This window comes from Nicotiana sylvestris, chromosome 5, assembly GCF_000393655.2.
Source record: "Nicotiana sylvestris chromosome 5, ASM39365v2, whole genome shotgun sequence".
In the NCBI taxonomy this organism is placed as follows: Eukaryota; Viridiplantae; Streptophyta; class Magnoliopsida; order Solanales; family Solanaceae; genus Nicotiana; species Nicotiana sylvestris.
This window is the reverse complement of record NC_091061.1, coordinates 32806511-32826965: the sequence shown is the minus strand read 5'-3', so window position 1 is coordinate 32826965 and position 20455 is coordinate 32806511. Positions and strand designations below refer to the sequence as shown.

At 40.5% G+C, this 20455-nt stretch overlaps 2 non-coding genes across 2 annotated transcripts; both read right to left on the bottom strand.

The window, feature by feature from the left end:
• Positions 1-2647: 2647 nt before the first annotated feature.
• LOC138869834 (small nucleolar RNA R71) lies at positions 2648-2750 on the bottom strand. The gene has a single exon (XR_011400086.1). It is a non-coding gene; the product is annotated as a small nucleolar RNA R71 (small nucleolar RNA).
• A 9923-nt stretch (positions 2751-12673) lies between these two features.
• On the bottom strand, positions 12674-12776 carry LOC138869814 (small nucleolar RNA R71). Its single transcript, XR_011400067.1, has one exon. It is a non-coding gene; the product is annotated as a small nucleolar RNA R71 (small nucleolar RNA).
• Positions 12777-20455: the final 7679 nt, after the last annotated feature.

Genomic DNA, 20455 nt, shown 5'->3' with positions numbered 1-20455 from the left:
TGCGGGGCCCTCAACGAATGTACATTTAATCGCTTAGAATTAGGGAGGAGCCGTTTTTAGCAAATTTCACGGCCCTACCCAAAATAATGATACGCTAGTCGCTCTAGGCGCGTATTTAATAATATTATTTTCTTAAATACGGGTGTGCATTTATGTAACCCAAATCTAAATCTCAACGGAGTCGAAATGTGTCAATAATAACGGGTGCATTGATTGCGACGTGATTTGAAATACGTTTTCACAATGTTGCAATTCTTCGTAAAATAATAACAATAAATAATAATAATAATAATAATAATAAAAGCGGCTAAGGGATAAATTTGCACATAAGTTTATAATACGTATTATATCAGATAATCAAGCCAAATATAACAGTTGAGCGACCGTGCTAGAACCACGGAACTCGGGAATGCCTAACACCTTCTCCCGGGTTAACAAAATTCCTTATCCGGATTTCTGGTTCGCGGACTGTAATACAGAGTCATTCTTTTCCTCGATTCAGGATTAAACTGGTGACTTGGGACACCCTAAATCTCCCAAGTGGCGACTCTGAAATACATAAATAAATCCCGTTTCGATTGTCCTTTAATTGGAAAAACTCCCTTGCATCCCTCGCGGGGGCGGAAAAAGGAGGTGTGACACCCCTACTTCCTTGTTTGTAACTGCTGAAGCTGTATTACTCTCTGAACTTGTTCTGTGTGTTGCTCCTATCCCCTTTCCTTTTTCAAAAACTGTTTTCTCTAATGTAACTCTTATGTTGTTCTACAAATTTATTTCAAACCAATCATTTTCAAAACTGTTTTCCAACTCAACTCTCTTAAATCTATGTCAAGCACTCTCACATGCACTCTTAGATCATTAAGTTCTTCCCCTCTTGTGTGAGCCTTGCTTTGGGATCCTTAAGCTCCCTTTGAACCTGGACACATAAGAGTAGGCCCTTCCACACTGCACTTACTCTTGGTTATGCATTCTGGGTGTGAGCACTACCCCGGATCCCGTGAGGTCCTTAAGGAACTCTGACACACCCAGATATGAGAAAAGCTTTGGAATAATATTGGCATTTGAGGTGGTTTATTACATAACTCAGAGAGAAAGTCAGAATCAGGCTTTTTATAGTTGTAACTTCTTACTTTTCATTTCTTATGTAATTCTATCATAGTCTGTAATAATTTGTAAACAAGTATTGGGATGGCTAGTAAAGAGGGATGGGGAAATATGCATGCTATAGTTGTTAAAAGGTAGAAAACATGTTATTAGGTTTATATTCCTAATGTGCAATAGAAACCATGTTTAGGATGCATACATGCATTAGAAAATCATGTTCTTAGGACTTATGTTTCTTGCTTCAGCACTTCATTCATTAGCCCGTAATTTATGTCTATCACTTAGAAATCCTGCTCCTAGGGCAATAACAACACTGGTATAAAAAGCTGTTATTCCAAAAAAATTCTGCAACTCTTGTGTACACATAGAAATCATGCCTTAGGAATTCTGCTTATCAACAACTCTGCCATTTGCATATGTATATTAGATATCATGTTCTAGGATCCTGTTTGCATTTTTTTAAGAAAATGCCTAGTTAACTACTGATTCATGAAAAGGGTAGTAAAGTAATAGTTTTCACATTGTTTTCTGAATAAAATTGGCAACAATTTCTGCAACTAGAACAACATGTTTTAGGTAATAAAAATAATCTCCACATTGTTTGTATGACTTGGAACAACTGTTGCATCTCGCTTTGCGCCTAGGCAAGCCTTAGGTAATAGCTTAAATAAAACAGGAACTTCTTTTGTTTGATTATCAACTGTTAAAATCAGTAGACAAACCTGATTCAGACTTCTTTTTCAAGTCATGTAATAAATCTGGTTCTGATATTACCACTTAAACACCCTACTTTAGGATTTTAAATTCAGACATTAACTATGTATAAGTCATGCTGTCTATGTGCATTATTTATGGAGGTATAACTGGGCCTTCCGCTTGTTTTCTATGTTTTCCCCCTTTAAATGTAGTCCTACTTATTTTGTATGTCGCCTTAGTATTTTACCTTTAAACCTGAGGGTCTGCCTAGACACTTCTTATAGGATATGAGTCCTAAATTCCTCCGGGACTGATAGGAAGGGACGTGTAACAACATGCAATAAGAGTCGAGACCAATCTTCGCTTAATTACCTTTACGGGGCGGGAAAGGGAAGATATGGATATGATGACCGGTGCACTAATACCACATGTATCCCCTCTTTTAAGGGGTGTCATACCGGGTATTGCATTGATGTAATTCATATTACAAACAAACCTAGGACCCTCCTTTACATTCATAAATATGCTTAGATTATAACTCTTTTCAAAACTTTGCTTTTATTAATCGTTTTTCAAACGCTACATCTGTTGCAGAACAAGGGACTATTCTCTGAGTCATACATTGAAGATCCTCAGCAGCATCTCAAGAATTTCCTGTTAATTTGTGCCATGCAGAGGCAACACAACGTGATACCGGAAGTAATATGTTTGCTATTGATTCCATTCTCAGTGACAGGAGCAACTCAGACTTGGCTTAATTCACTCCCCATCAACTCCATCACTACTTGGGAGGAATTAGTCAACCAATATTTGAGCAAATTTCATCCACCCAATAAGACTGCTCAGCAAATTGATGAGATATTGAGTTTCAAACAGAAACCAACCGAGACACTACACAAAACATGGGAGAGATTCAAGGGTCTACTGGTTACGTGTCCACATCATGATATTCCGGAGCAGATGTTGGGGCAGAGATTTTACATGAGTTTGGTAGATAGTTTGAAAGCCAATGTTAATGCTTCAGCGGGTGGAGAATTTTTGAGCAAAACATTCAGAGAGAGCAAGATCCTACTTAATAAGATGGCACAAAACTCAAGATGGACAACAAGAAATGCTCCAATCACTCCTATGGTTCACTCAGTGTCTCTAGACCCGGCTAACTCCATAGTTGAAAATATGACCACTCTAATGACACAAATGAGCATCCTCACCAAGAAGGTTGAAGAATCAGGCCAGAAGCAGCATGTACACATAGTTGATGCAACCGATCGGGGTCTATGTACATCATGCATTAACCAACCATATGTATTCTTATGGAGTGCTAAAGGTGATAGTCAACAATATCAGGAGAACATGAATTATGTGGCTAACTACGGGGGACAGAGACCAGGTGGTCAGAATTGGGGTCAGCAGAATCAACAATACAAACCATCTTAGCAGTAGTATAATAACAACAATAATCATGGGTCCATGCGACCATAGGGGCAAATGGTACCTTACCAAAGGCAACAAGTGTATAACCAGCAAAATCCGCAACATGATTATCAACAACCTCCACAACAACATATTGTGAGAAATGGAGATAGGTTTGCTAAACTCGAGGGAATGATGCAACAAGTGATTGGGTCCACTGGCAAACTAGCTGACAGAGTAGACTCACACGAGTCAATGATTAAGAATATTGAGATCCAATTAGGACAGATTTCCATGGCCCTAAATAATCGTCCTCATAGGACGCTACCTGCAGACACCCAAATCAATCCAAAAGAGCAGGGCCCGAAGCAGCTGATGGAAGAGAGTCTCTGAAATGGTAGGGACTTAGATCAGGAGAAAGAAATTGCTCGTGAAAGCAGGCTGACTGAGACACTGGTGCCAGTACCCATTGAGATAGATGATTCAGCAAGTTTAACTGAGATGACGGTACAAAATGCGCAAGAGAACACCAACAAAGAAGAAGAGGTTGTGAAAGAGACTGAGGTTGCACCGACATTGATAGTAGAAGCAGTGCCTGAATAAGAGCAAAACCAAATCACATAGAAGAAGTGACCTCCAGTACCATTTCCACAGAGATTGGCCATGTATTAGAAAGATGAGCAATACAAGAAATTTTTAGAGATGTTAAAGCAAATTCAGGTAAATATTCCATTGATTGATGCTTTAAAGGATACCTGGTTATGTAAAGATAATGAAGGACTTGATGTACCGCAAGTTCGAATTTCAAGACTTGGCCATGGTTACAGTGATTCAAACCTGCAGTGCTGTTGTGACGAGACCTATAACCGAGAATTTGTTTGATCCAAGGAGTTTCACAATCCCTTGCACAATAGGCAACTTTGCTTTGTGTGATTAGGGAGCAAGCATAAATCTTATGCCCCTAGCTATCTAGAAAAGGCTAGGCATTGGAAGAGCTAGACCCACGTCTATGCTACTATAGCTGGCTGACCGAACAGTGAAGAGGCCCTTTGGGATTCTAGATGATGTATTGGTGCAGGTTGGGAAGTTTGTGTTCCCAGCAGATTTTGTCATCCTTGACTGTCGGGTTGATGAGTAAATTCCTATAATTTTTGGAAGACCATTCTTGGCCACTGGGAGAGCTTTAATTGATTGTGAAACTGGAGAGCTCAAGATGAGATTAAACAATGAAGAAATAACATTCAACGTGCAAAAATCTATGCGCAAACCCAGTGAATTTGCCAATTGATCTCTAATAGATGCGGTGGATGAAGTGTTGGAGGAGGACGATGGAGCATTGAACATTAAAGACCCTCTAGCATCTTGTCTCATGAATTTAGATGAATCTAATCGTGAAGCCTTTGCAGAGTGGCTACTTGCTCTTGAAGACCTAGGTTTTGGGTGACATCTCAGTGGTGGGGAATTCATTCGATGATTTCCTTGTGAACTTGAGGCGAGTTTTGAAAAGGTGTATCGAGACTAATCTGTTACTCAACTAGGAAAAGTGCCATTTCATGGTACAGGAAGGTATATTCTTGGGGCACCTAGTGTCAAGCAAAGGTATTGAGGTGGATCGTGTAAAGGTTGATGTGATAGAAAAGTTTCCACCACCCACCTCTGTCAAAACAATTAGAATTTTTCTTGGGCACGCCGACTTCTATAGGAGATTTATAAAAGATTTTTCCAAAATTGCTAACCCCTTGTGTAAATTACTTGAAAAAGATCACCCTTTTGTGTTTTCTTATGACTGCAGGGTAGCTTTTGAGGAATTAAAGAATAGATCGGTAACAACATCAATCATAGTTGGCCCCAACAGGGAGTAACCGTTTGAGTTGATGTGTGATGCTAGTGACTATGCTGTGGAAGCAATTCTTGGGCAGCGAAAAGATAAAATCATATGACAAGTTAATTGTAAGTAGATCGTTGAGTGGAGCCCAGCTAAATTACACTGTGACCGAGAAGAAGATGTTGTGGTGTTCGCATATGACAAGTTCAGGTCTTACTTGATAGGCTCAAAGTTAATTGTTTATACTGACCATGTTGCTCTCAGGTACTTAATTAAAAAGAAGGATTCAAACCGCGCTTGATTCGATGGGTGCTGTTGCTGCAAGAATTTGACTTGGAGATCCGTGACCGAAAGGGAATGGAGAACTAATTAGCTGACCATTTATCCAGGCTGGAAGGAGCTGAAAAGAAGGTTGAGGTAGAAGAGATTCTGGAAACATTTCCAGATGAACAACTACTAGCCATAAGTCTCGAGGGAGCGCCATGGTATACATACATTGTAAACTACCTGGCAAGAGGTATTGTTCCTTATGACCTTTCCTCTATTCAAAAGAAAACGTTCTTCCGTGATTGTCGCATGTACTATTGGGATGAGACTTATCGGTTCAGGATTTGTGTTGATATTATGATTCGGAGATGTATCCCCGAGATAGACTAGTCTTCTATTTTGCTGGCATGTCACACATCCCCATATGGTGGGCACTTCAGGGAAGTAAGGATGATTGCAAAAGTCATGGACTCGGGGTTCTATTGGCCAACACTGTTCAAAGATGCATATCTATGGATAAAGAGTTGTGATGAATGCCAACAAGTCGGAAACATTTCCCATAGACATGATATGCCTATGAACCCAATTCATGAAGTAGAAGTGTTTGATGTATGGGGGATCGACTTCATGGGGCCGTTCGTCAACTCATATGGCAACAAGTACATACTCGTCACTATGGACTACGTGTCCAAATGGGTGGAAGTTGCAGCACTCCCAACAAATGATGCAAAGGGGGTAATTGGTTTTTCTGAGAAAGAATATTTTCACCCGATTGGCACCCCAAGGGCAATAATCAGTGACAGTTGCAATCACTTTTGCAATCGAGCCTTTACAAAGTTGTTGGAGAAGTATGATGTACACCACAAGGTGTCCACCCCATATCATCCACAAACAAGCGATCAAGTGAAAATCTCGAATAGAGAAATAAAGAGTGTGTTCACTAAAACTGTGAATGCAACTAGAACAGATTGGGCAAGGAAGTTAGATGATGCACTTTGGGTGTATCGAACCGCTTTCAAAACTCCAATTGGCATGTTGCCATACAAGTTGGTATTTGGGAAGTCATGTAATTTACCCGTAGAGTTTGAGCATAGAGCTTGGTGGGCGTTGAGGCAGTTGAATCTTGATGGTGAAGTGGTAGGAACAAGTAGAGTAACAAAATTGCACGAGCTCGATGAGTTCAGATATCACGCTTTTGAGAGCAGAATATTATACAAGGAGAGAATGAAGATGATACATGATAGGAATATTCTTGAGCGAAATTTTAAACATGGAAATATGGTATTGCTATACAACTCCCATCTAACATTGTTTCTAGGCAAATTAAAATCACGATGGTCAAGGCCTTTTCGTGTGGTTGGAATTCACCCCAAAGGTGCTGTTGAGATTGTTGCGACTAATGATTCTCGTATATTTAAAGTTAATGGACATAGGTTGAAACATTATGTGAGCATGGAGGAAGCAAAGGAAGTGTCAGTGACCCATTTAATTGATCCTCTAAAGTTGAGCGTACTTTAAATACGCATATCTGCATTGTGCCGCGAAATTAAATCAGGTGCTTTATGGGAGGCAACCCATTGATTTGTTGTATTCGTCATGCCACGACATTAACTAAGGCGCTTGTTGGGAGGCAACCAAATGCTTAGTGATTTTTAGTGTAGGTAGAATTTGTTATTTTGATTTTTGTAAGTACTAACAAGTGCAGGTGAGCTTGGGCGAGTGATAAGTCCATCAGGTGCTGAAGGGATAGGGAAAAAATTGAGAAATCTCAAAGCCCAGGTGTGCGACCGCGCTCAGACAGCGCAAAACACCAACTATTCTGCCTCAGGTTTGCGTCCTCATGCGCGGCCGCGCTCAGACAGCGCAAAATGCCAAATATTCTACCACACGTGCACAACCACGCTCAGACCGTGCACGTCGCTGTGTCTGCCACTTTAGTTAAAGTTATTATTATTTATTTATTTATTTATTTTGTTCTTTTAATTCTAATATTCTAACTTACCCCACACCCAAACTGATATCCCCTACCTCTCTCTCTTAATCTATTCACGCCTAACACCTAAACCCTCTCTTACAAATCAAAACTCACAATCCTTCCCCTTCTTCCCAAAGAACCCCAACTCTCATACTCCCGATTCACGATCCAGTCACACCCATTCCACCCTCTTCTCTCTTCTAATAGTCCTCTCACCTTCCCTAACTACAACTCTACCAGGTAAGTTCATTTGTTTCAATTATTGTTGGGATATTTCAGTTCTTGGGTGTGTAGTAGTTTTTTTAGTAGATTTCTTTTGTATTGTGATCTTGTATGCTTGTGGGTTTGTTGAGGTTGTTGTAGATGATTCTCTTGACAAGTGTGGTTGACATTGGGGCAATTGTGGTTGGGTTTGGCTTATCACTTTATTAATTGGGGACTCAGGTGAATAGTGCATCTAAAGTTTTTGTCAAAATGCCACAGTGATTTGTTAATGTAAATTGTGACCAATTGTGCGGATGAAGTCTGAGTAACCACCTTTGGTTCACATCTCTTGTGTTTTGGTGCCGATGTTCTTTATTTCAGGTAGTATGGTTCCCTCCAAGAAAAGTTGCACCAGTGGTGTTTCATCCAGCAGCCAAGCTGATTCTCCTAAGCATGCGCTTCAACTTCTGCTCGTCCGTATTATAGTTATAGGTTCGTCTCTAGTGCAGCTCAAGACCGTTTAGGTGACAAGGTATCCAAGAAGCCCATACCAGAAAGGGGTATTGATATAGGGTCTCTCCAATATGGCTGTCCCAGCTTGTACAATGAGTTGGTTCGGCGCGAGCTGGATATTTTCTTGGAAGAACTGGATGAAGCAAATTTGATCATTGTCCGTGAATTTCACACCAACATTAAAGAACATGTGAACTGTGTGTGCACAGTGCGCAAGAAGAATGTGGACGCCTCTGTTGAGACTATTCGGAGAGCATACCAATTGCCCGCACCTGTGGTGGATGCGGAGGACTACTATGAAGCCCATGGAAGATGATACACTAAGTGGGATTTATTTTTTGAAACAATATATGTGCTTGGAAAGGAAATTGTGTGGATGAAACATGGGCATAAGTTCCATTCGGTGCACTAACTTTTGAACGGAAGTGTTGGCTGTATGTCATCAATAACCGTCTACTCCCATGCTCCAACACCACTGGTGTGAATGGTCCTCGAGCTGCAATGATTTGGTGTTTAATGAATGGCCACAATTTTGACATGGCCAAGATTATTCACAAGGAGATGTTTACTCGTTGTTTGGTGAAGAGGTATGGTTTCTTCTTCCCTTCCCTAGTCACTAGGCTATGCCGGGAAGCTCGGGTGCCAGAGAACTTGAGAGTGGATGGAAAAGTGTAGAAAGAGGCAAAGTTTCGAGCGGATAAGGTGACTATTGGGAAGGACCCTGTGGAACCTAGAGGTGATAATAGTGATGTCTCGGATGCACCTGAGGAGGGAGAGGATGAGCAGGAGGAAGTGGGAGCTGAGTCACCCACCTATGAGCATGTTACGGAAGACTCAGGACCGTATAGGGTCGGTCGAGTTACTCGGTTCGTAGCCTTAGAGCAGGAAATGGCCGGGCTGCGTACCACTGTCACAGATTTGGGGACTAGAGTTGATGCCTTGGCCTCCCCAAATGCTAAATCAGAGAAGAAAATCATGGGTTGACTGCGTGCGTTGGGGCGGGCGTGTCACGTTGACCCTGGCATTGTCTCCGATCAAGACTGATCTGTCAGGAAAGTTCCTTTACCTCACATTTCCATATTTTGTATACATGGGGATATGCCATCTTTTTAAGTGTGTGGTGGGGGATGCTTCGTTTGTATGTTGTATATATATATAAGAACATAGCTTGATTTTGGTCTTTAGTAGTCGTCTAAATGTGTGATTCTATTTGTCTCGATGATGGATATCACTCGATGGGTTTCTTCAGGGTTTAATTCGATCGAAAAAAAACAAAAAAAAAGAAGAAAAGATTTTCTTTTGTAGGTAGTGTATCAATTCCCACTTGGTTTTTCTTTGGACCGCAATTCTATTCTAAGAGTTTTGTTTGAACCAGGTGTAGTTAGTTTTTTTTAATTTTTAGGTAGTTATGGGCTATGAGCTGAGATGGAATGAGGATCTCTTAACGTTGTTACGCCTTGAATACAGTAGACACTTTAGTGTGACGCTTAGTCTCAGTTGTTCATTCTTGTTAGAGTGCCTTAAATTGTATGTTCATAACTTGACTTAAGTACTCAGATGGGAGTGTTTTAATCCAAACTGGAGTGAGTCATGTGCCTTGTGTGTGTGAGATTTATTGTATTCTGTGCACTGCATTTGATGCCTAGAACATGCCCTGTGTGTTTGCAAAGCAAAATAGTAGTTTTGTTCAGTCTTGGAAGTGATATAAACATTTCTTCGTTGAACCAGATATGCATATGTACCCGCCTAATTGATATGTACCATAGTTATCCCCTTTGAGCCTATAATCCTAATTCCTTCGCAACCACATTACAAGCCCTACCCAATTGTTTTAATGAACCATGTTGAACCTTCTCACCTCCCATAAACACTTGAATTGTGATGAACGGGTAAAAGTTAAAGTGTGGGTGGTTGGTTTGGCTTTTGAGTGGAACTAATGAAATCAGGAGAAAGGTGCACGGTTTTGAATAAGTAAGATCCACTTGAATGGAAAAAAATAAAATATTTATATGGTTGTGAAAAATATTATTTGATAAGTAGTGACTCTTGATTAAGTGTGGCTAAAGAAGCAGGGAGTTAATATATATTGATGTAAAGGTGGAGTCATGGTTCGACATAAGTGTGGGGTTCTGAATGTGAAAGTATATGTATTAAAGTTCTTAGGGAGGTGTAGTCACTCTTATATGCAAATGTATCCTACCCATCCCTTATTCTACATTACAACCAAATAAAGTCCTATTTGATCCTAGACTGAAAGAGCTCAATTAGTAGAGTATTACACTACGGGCAAGCCTATGGTGCATCTTTTGTGGCACATGAATGTTCTTTTTGAGAGTGAGTGAATTTTGTCTATTTGAGTTCCTAATTATTCTGAATGTTTATTGCTTGTGGAACTACTCTCGTTTGCGATATGAGGGCACTTGATTCATGAAGTAAAGGTACATCTTGACCTCTTTGTAGAGTAAGTGAGTAAGTTAGGAATATTGCGCGGCAAGTGAAAGTCAACTGTTGAGGCAAAGATGTTACACTACTGGACTCAATCCTTGTGATATGTTCTTGGTGTGATGAGTTAGAGAAGTTGCTTAGCGAAGGAAGCTCTATAGAGTATGGTTGATTGCTCGAGTACAAACAACGATTTAAGTGTGGGATGTTGATAATAGGATATATTCATGTATTTTAGTGACCATTTATGCCCCAACTTAGCTATACTTTATTAATATATGAAGGTTAAATGACAACAAATGGCTCTGATTATGAATTTTGTGCTTTGCAGGTGGAAGTCCTGATTATGAGGACATTAAACAGTGTTTGGAGTTATTTTGGAGCATGGAAGGCCAATTAGAGGTGAGTGCATGTGAAAGAAGAAGAAAAAATGGAAGACAGTTGAACTCCATGAGTGCGGGCCAACCACGGCCGCGCTCAGGCCGTGCTTGTCAGGAAGAAAAGAATGCAATATGCGCAGTTTGACCACGGTCCAAACGCGGTCACGCTAGTCACTCCGAGGAACTTTATTTCAGGGGTAAATTCGTAAGTTCGGGGGCGACTCTCCTTAACCTATAAGAAGCCCAGCTCACCCAAAAAGAAGGTATCAAGGTTTTTGAAGGATTATTGAAGGCAAGAAGAGGCAAGAGGCAAGGCGGAAGATTCGACATAGAGTTTTACGTTTCTTCCTCTTGTTTTGATCACTAATGATGAATTCTACTATTATAATTGTGAAAACGATGATGCGTAGATAAACTCTTAATCTAGGGTTTTGAAGGAATCTCTTGGAGGATGAATTTCTTGATATGTTAATATTGATTTGCCGTAGTATTTTCTCTGTTTGTTCAACTATATTGTGATTGCTGTTGATTGAAGGGCCCTAAATCGGCTATGCCTATTTAGTATGTATTACTCGGGAGAGACTGTATATTTAGGTAGTTGTTGAACAACACCACTCCTAACGTATATGAGGGATCAATACGAAGGGTTTAAATGTGGGATTAGGGATAACGAAACCTTGGGTGCGATCTAAGTGAGTTGTATCTAAGGCCAGCTAGCATAATTCGTGAAAATATGTCTAGTATATTGTTATAATTACTCGAGAGAGATTTACGACTGTCAGAGTACTGACAATCGATAGAGAAGACTTAGGCAAATTTATAGCAAACATAGCGAAAAGGATTCCGATAAGAGGGGAAATTACAACCTTAGACCATTCTCATTCTTGCTTACAACCAGTTTATAGCTAGTTCTTAATTACTGCATTTTTATTACATAATATTTAGCTAATAAACACCCAAATGATTATTAAAATATCTCTAAAGATTGAATTCGTGAATTTCTGTAAGTCTAATAGCTGTGATTGATAGGTTAATTCCCTGTGGGATTCGACTCCGGACTTGTTAACCAAAATATATTTGCAGCGACCGCTTTGTCCTTTTTATATGGCATAGTTGGGCATGATCAAATTTTGGCGCCATTGCCGGGGAATTAATGGTGTTATTGATTGCAGTTAAAAAACAAGTGCAAAAACTCTTAGTGTAGTCAATTTTCTTCAATTGAAATTGATCATTGAAATTCTAACGTTTGTAATCGTGGTTGTTATAGGTGCATGCCTAGAAACTCCTCAAGAACTGGAGAATTTCTCGAAGCTTTATCAGATCCTGAGAAAGTTTTCAAGGCATTGAATTGTGCAAACAGGAAAGGCAAACAACAAAAGAACTCAACCGAAAATATTGAACCAGACATGGAAAACGATAATCTAAACAACAGAAACAACGTGAATGAACCAAACGATCAGGGTAAGGCACCTCTTTTGCTTGAAGCTGACTATATGACATGGCCACAACCCACAACTGACAACTTAGCAACTGCTATTGTAGTCCCTCAGATACAAGCAGATTCATTTTAGATCACAAATAACATGCTACATCTGTTGCAGAACAAGGGACTATTCTCTGGGTCATACGTTGAAGATCCTCAGCAGTATCTCAAGCATTTCCTGTCAATTTGTGTCGTGCAGAGGCAACACAAAGTGACACCGGAAGCAATACGTTTGTTGTTGATTCCATTCTTAGTGACACGAGCAGCTCAGACTTGGCTTAATTCACTCCCCATCAACTCCATCACTACTTGGGAGGAATTAGTCAAGCAATATTTGAACAAATTTCATCCACCCAATAAGCCTGCTCAGCAAATTCATGAGATATTGAGCTTCAAACAGAAACCAACTAAGACACTATACGAAACGTGGGAGAGATTCAATGGTCTACTGGTTACATGTCCACATCATGGTATTTCAAAAAAGATGTTGGGGTAGAGATTTTACATGGGTTTGGCAGATAGTTTGAAATCCAATGTTGATGCTTTAGTGGGTGGGCATTTTTTAGCAAAACATTCAGAGAGAGCAAGATCCTACTTGATAAGATGGCACAAAACTCAAGATGGACAACAAGAAATGCTCATATCACTCATATGGTTCACCCAGTGGCTCTAGACCCGACTAACTCCACAGCTGAAAATATGGCCACTCTAATGACACAAATGAGCATCCTCACCAAGAAGGTTGAAGAATCAGGCCAGAAACCAAGAAGGTTGAAGAATCAGGCCAGAAGTAGCAGGTACACACGGTTGATGCAACCAATGGGGATTTATGTACATCATGCATTTACCAACCATATGTCTGCTCATGGAGTGCTGAAGGTGATAGTCAACAATATAGACCAACTCAGTAGTACAATAACAACAATAATCATGGGTCTATGCGACCACATGGGCAAATGGTAGCTTACCAAAGGCAACAAAGGTACAACTAACAAAATCTGCAGCAAGCTTATCAACAACCTCCACAAACACAGATTGTGAGACATGAAGATAGGTTTGCTAAACTCGATGGAATGATGCAACAAGTGATTGGGTCCACTGGAAAACTAGCTGATAGAGTAGACTCACATGAGCCAGTGATTAAGAATATTGAGATCCAGTTATGACAGATTTCCATGGCCCTAAATAATCGTCCTCATGGGAAGTTACCTATAGACACCCAAATCAATCCAAAAGAGCAGGGCCCGAAGCAACAAATGGAAGTGAGTCTCTGAAATGGTAGGGACTTAGATATGGAGCAAGAAATTGCTTGCGAAAGCAGGCCGACTGAGACACTGGTGCCAGTACCCATTGAGATAGATGATTCAACAGGTTTAACTGAGGTGACGGTATAGAATGCGCAAGAGAACTCCAACAAAGAAGAAGAGGCTGTGAAAGTGACTGAGGCTGCACCAGAACTGACAGTAGAAGTAGTGCTTGAACAGGAGAAAAACCAAATCACAAATAAGAAGCAATCTCCAACACCATTCCAACAGAGATTGGACAAGTATCAAAAAGATGAGCAATATAAGAAATATTTGGACATGTTGAAGAAAATTCAGGTAAACATTCCATTGATTGATGCTTTAAAGGAAGTGCCTGGTTATGCAAAGATGATGAAGAACTTGTTGTCCCGCAATTTTAACTTTCAAGATTTGGCCACGGTTACACTGACCCAAACATGCAGTGCTATTGTGACGAGACCCATAGCCGAGAAGCTGTCTGATCTATAGAATTCCACAATCCCTTGCACAATAGGTAACTTTACTTTTGCTAAGGCACTGTGTGATCTGGGAGCAAGCATAAATCTTATGCCCCAAGTTATCTACAAAAGGCTAGGCATTGGAAGAGCTAGACCCACGTCTATGCTACCATAGCTGGTTGACCGAACAGTGAAGAGGCCCTCTGGGATTCTAGATGATGTATTGGTGCAGGTTGGGAAGTTTGTGTTCCCAGCAGATTTTGTCATCCTTGACTGTTGGGTTAACGAGGAAATTCCCATAATTTTGGGAAGACTATTCTTGGCCACTGGGAGAGCTTTAATTGATTGTGAAACTGGAGAGCTCAAGATGAGATTAAATGATGAAGAGATAGCATTCAACGTGAAGAAATATATGCACAAACCTAGTGAATTTGCCAATTGCTCTCTAATAGATGCGGTAGATGTAGTCTTGGAGGATGATGATGAAGCATTGAACATTAAAGACCCTCTAGGTCTTTGTCTCATTAACTTAGATGAAGCTAATGGTAAAGACTTGGCAGAGTGGGTACTTGCTCTTGAAGGCCAAGGTTTTTGGAAAAGGGAACTTTTATTTGAGTCTTTATACTTGGAGGAAAGAAAAACTCCTCTAGCTAAGCCATTATAGAAGAGCCACCAAAGTTGGAACTGAAGCCACTGCCCTCTCATCTCAGGTATGCATTTTTATGACCTTACTCAACTCTACCTGTTATTATCTCTTTCAGTTTGTTAGATGTGCAGGCAGCACAACTTTTGCAGGTACTAACTAAGTGCAGGACTGCAATTGGGTGGACCATTGCAGACAATAAGGGGATCAACTCGGCCTTCTATATGCATAATATTCTGCTGGAAGATGGGCACAAACTTTCCAGAGAACATCAAAGAAGGCTGAACCCCAACATGAAAGAAGTGGTAAAAAAGGAAGTGATTAAATGGTTAGATATGGGAATCATATTCCCTATTTCTGATAGTAACTGATTTAGCCCAGTACAATGTGTACCAAAAAACGGAGGTATGTCGGTAGTGAAAAATGAGAAGAACGAGTTGATCTCTACATGAACAGTCATAGGTTGGAGAATCTGTATGGATTAAAGGAAGTTGAACTTGGCGACTAGGAAAGACTATTTCCCACCGCCATTCATTGATCAGATGCTAGATAGACTGGTAAGGAGGTCTCACTTTTGCTTCCTGGATGGGTACTCGGGGTACAATAAAATTTCCATTGCCCTAGAGGATAGAGAGAAAATGTCGTTCACCTGCCCTTATGGAATCTATGCTTTTCGGTGAATGTCCTTTGGCCTATGCAACGCACCCACCACATTCCAAAGGTGCATGATGGCTATCTTCACAGATATAGTAGATGAAATAATGGAGGTTTTCATGGATGACTTCTCAGTGGTGGGGAATTCATTCGATGATTGCCTTGTGAAATTGAGGCGAGCTTTGAAAAGGTGTATCAAGATTAATCTGGTACTCAACTGGAAAAGCGCTGGTCATGGTACAGGAAGGTATAGTCTTTGGACACCTAGTGTCAAGTAAAGGTATTGAGGTGGATCGTGCAAAGGTTGATGTGATATAAAAGCTACCACCACCCACCTCTGTCAAAGCAATCAGAAGTTTCTTGGGCATGCTGGTTTCTATAGGAGATGTATAAAAGATTTTTCAAAAACTGCTAACCCCTTGTGTCAATTGCTTGAAAAGATCACCCTTTTGTGTTTTCTGATGACTGTAGGGTAGCTTTTGAGGAATTAAAGAAGAGACTGGTAACAACACCTATCATAGTTGCCCCCAACTAGGAGCAACCATTTAAGCTGATGTGTGATGCTAGTGAGTATGCTGTGGGAGCAGTTCTTGGGCAGCAAAAAGATAAAATCATGCATCCAACATACTACGCAAGTAGAACGTTGAGTGGAGCCCAACTAAATTACACGGTGACCGAGAAGGAGATGCTGGTAGTAGTGTTCGCATTTGACAAGTTTAGGTCTTACCTGATAGGATCAAAGGTAATAGTTTTACTGACCATACTGCTCTCAGGTACTTAATGGAAAAGAAGGAGTCAACACCGCGCCTGATTCGATGGTTGCTGCTGCTGCAAGAATTTGACTTGGAGATCTGTGACAGAAAGAGAATGTAGAACCAAGTAGCTGACCATTTATCCAGGTTGGAAGGAGCTGAAAAGAAGGTTGAGGTAGAAGAGATTCTGGAAACTTTTCCAGATGAACAACTACTAGCCATGAGTCTCGAGGAAGCGCCATGGTATGCATACATTGCAAACTACCTAGCGAGTGCTATTGTTCCTTATGACCTTTCCTCTATTCAAAAGAAAAAGTTCTTCCGTGTTTGTCGCATATACTATTGGGATGAGACTTATCGGTTCAGGATTTGTGTTGATATTATGATCTGGAGATGTATCCCCGAGATAAACCAGTCTTCTATTTTGCATGCATGTCACACATCCCCATATGGTGGGCACTTTGGGGAGTAAGGATGACTGCGAAAGTCTTGGACTCGGGGTTCTACTGGCTAACACTGTTCAAAGATGCACATCTATGGATAAAGGGTTGTGATGAATTCCAACAAACCGGAAATATTTCCCGCGGACATGAGATGCCCATGAACCCAATTCATGAAGTAGAAGTGTTTGATGTGTGGGGGATTGACTTCATGGGGCCGTTCGTCAGCTCATATGGCAACAAGTACATACTCGCCACTATGGACTACCTGTCCAAATGGGTGGAAGTTGCAGCACTCCCTACAAATGATGCAAAGGGGGTAATTAGTTTTTCTGAGAGATAATATTTTCACCCGATTTGGAACCCCAAATGCAATAATCAGTGACGGAGGCAATCACTTTTGCAATCGAGCCTTTACAAAGTTGTTGGTAAAGTATGATGTACGCCACAAGGTGGCCACCCCATATCATCCACAAACAAGCGAGCAAGTGGAAGTCTCGAATGGAGAAATAAAGTGTGTGTTCACTAAAACTGTGAATGCAACTAGAACAGATTGGGCAAGGAAGTTAGATGATGCACTTTGGGTGTATCAAACCGCTTTCAAACCTCCAATTGGCATGTCGCCATACAAGTTGGTGTTTGGGAAGTCATGTTATTTACCTGTAGAGTTGGAGCATAAAGCTTGGTGGGTGTTGAGGTAGTTGAATCTTGATGGTGAAGTGGTAGGAACAAGTAGAGTAACAGAATTGCACGAGCTCGATAAGTTCAGATATCACGTTTTTGAGAGCACAAGATTATACAATGAGGGAATGAAGATGATACATGATAGGAATATTATTGAGCAGAATTTTAAACCTGGATATACGGTATTACTATAAAACTCCCGTCTGAGGTTGTTTCCAGGAAAATTGAAATCACGATGGTCAGGGCCTTTTCGTGTGGTTAGAATTCACCCCACATTTGCTGTAGAGATTGTTGCGAGTAATGATTCTCATACATTTAATGTCAATGGGCATAGGTTGAAACATTATGTGTGTATGGAGGAAGCAATGTAAGTGTCAATGACCCATTTAATCGATCCTCCAAAGTTGAGCATTCTTTAAGTACGCTTATCAGCATCATGTCGCGACGTTAAATTAGGCACTTCATGGGAGACAACCCATTGATTTGTTGTATTCGTCGTGCCATAACATTAACTAAGGCATTTGTTTGGAGGTAGCGCAATGCGTAGTGATTTTTAGTGGAGGTAGAATTTGTTATTTTTATTTTTGTAAGTACTAACAAGTGCAGGTAAGCTTGGGCAAGTGATAAGTCCATCAGGCGCTGAAGGGATATGTATAAATTGATAAATCGCGAAGCCCAGGTGCACGGATGCGTTCACACCGTGCAAAACGCCAAATATTCTACCTCAGGTTTGCCTCCTCGTGCACGGCTGCACTCAGACCATGTTCAAACCACGCTCAGACCGCGTAAAATTCCAAACATTCTGCCTTACGTACGCGGCCGCACTCAGATCGCGTACGTCGCTCCGCCTGCCACATTGGTTAAAGTTAATGTTTTTTTTATTTATTTGTTTTTTCTTTTAATTCTAATATTTTAACTTACCCCCCCCCCTCCAAACTAATATCCCCTACCTCTCTCTCTTAATCTATTCACACCTAACACCTAAATCCTCGCTTACAAATCAAAACTCACAAACCTTCCCCTTCTTCCCAAAGAACCTCAACCCTCATACTCCCCATTCACGATCCAATCACACCCACTCCACCCTCTTCTCTCTTCTAATAGTCCTCTCACCTACCCTAACTACAACTCTACCAGGTAATATCATTTGTTTCAATTATTGTTGGGATATTTGAGTTTTTGGGTATGTAGTAGTTGTCGACGCCCCCTTTTCTCTAACCGTGGGGTCATAAATTGGGTATACAACATTGGGAAGGACAACTCTATTCCCTTTTGAGAATTGGGTTTCAGAATTTGAAGAGTCGCCACCTAATGATTATAGTGCATTAGGACACCTTTTTAGAAGAGTTTGAGTTGGAAAACCAGAGTTCGGGTAAGGGCTAGAAATTTTCTCGAGGGGAAGGTGTTAGGCACCCCTCAAGACCCACTAGTGTGGTTCCCGACCATGTTACAATTGTGACTTTACAGGTAAACAATCAAGGCTCAAATAAGGATTCACATATAACATTGCAATCAGGTTGAAAACTTTCGAAGGTAAGTAGAGAGTGCGACAACTTTTAAAAAAAAAGATTTGAATAATTTTACAAGAAAAGATGAAAGCAAATAAACGGAGGGGGGTCCTAAGTTTATGATTAATATGGATCATTTCAATGCAATACCCAACAATCACTCCTCAGAAGAGGGGTCGCACGTGATATTAGCGCATCGGTCATCACATCCATATCTACCCTTCCCACCATGTTAAAGTGTTAAAGCATAGAATGGTATCGTTACTTATTGCATGCTATTACCCGTCCCTATCCTATCAATCCGGGAGGCATATGGGACTACTAATCCTAAAGGGGAGGGAGTTGGGCTTTTGCGGAGTTTTCAAAAGGATAAAAATCTTGGTGACAAGCAATAACAGATAGCAGTTAAAAGGGAAACAAATAGTAGTTAAGGCTCAAGTCGGCCTCCTCATTCAAAGTAGCAGATTATTTAGCATGACTTATAAATACTGGTTTGGTATATAATAAAGTTAACGTAGGATGGGTGGCTAATTTATCACATATTTTCAAATAAGAAGTCCGAATTAGGCCTGCCTGCTGGTTGTAATTATCAAAACTGATGCAATTATAAAATTTTACCCTAAGGCTTGCCTAGGCGTTAAACAGAACCTATAGGCATGATATCTATTAGTTTCAGAAATAAAGAAGTAAACTGATTGCAGAAAAAGAATTGTCAATTACAGGGACATAAGATCTGCAGGCGTTAAACATTATTGCTACTGATTTTAGGCTTATAAGCGAGTTGACGATTCAGGTTTAGTTAACAACTCCTATAGACATGCTTTCTAGGTGTTACTAATTTGAGCACTGTTATTGCTTATGCAGGAATCCTGTAGGCAGGTTGTCTACATGCAGTTGATTAGGTATTTAAATCCTATAATAGGTTTGCCTAATGACAGATGCAGAATGCAGAAAGTCCTATAGGCATGGTATCGATATGAAGATGCAGAATTTTAGAATCGGTTTACAGGCATGGCATCTGTTATGAAATTGCAAAAAACCTTATAGACATAGTATCTATATGAGAATGCAGAAAATTCTATAAACATGGTATCTATATGAGAATGCAGAGTTTCAGTGATTTATAAAATGCAGAACTTTACAAAAATGGTAATCCCTATGAACATGGTATCTACATGAGTGCAGAATTTCAGAAGTATAGTAATTCCCTACGAACATGGTATCTACCCCTTGCATGCATAGTACCCTACCCTTTTCCACTAGCCGACCCCAAATGTTTATTACAAGATTATTACAGACTAGAATGAATGAGAAAAAATATATCAAAAATTAAAGATTCCAACCAAGGAGAGACTAATTCAGACCCCAGGTCTGAAATATGAAATAACCCAACTTCCAAATATCAGATTCTAAAGCCTTTCTCTTATTTGGGATGTGTCAAAGTTCTAAGGAGCTTGAAGAACTCTAGGCAATGCTTACACCCCAAATATATTGCAGAATTAGATTACAGTGCAGTGTGGAAGGGCCAGCCCTCAAATGTCCAAGTTCAGAGGGAACTCGAGGTCACAAAGCAAGGCTCAAAAGAGAAGGGCAGAACTTAAGGTTCTAGGAATAGGTGTAGGTGCAATGGAGGGGAATTAGGGAATGCCAAGGCAGGCTGGTGGTCATGCCCAGCAATTAGGAGTGCTGACACACCCCTGACCAGCCTGTCACCTAAAAATTAGAGAGTTA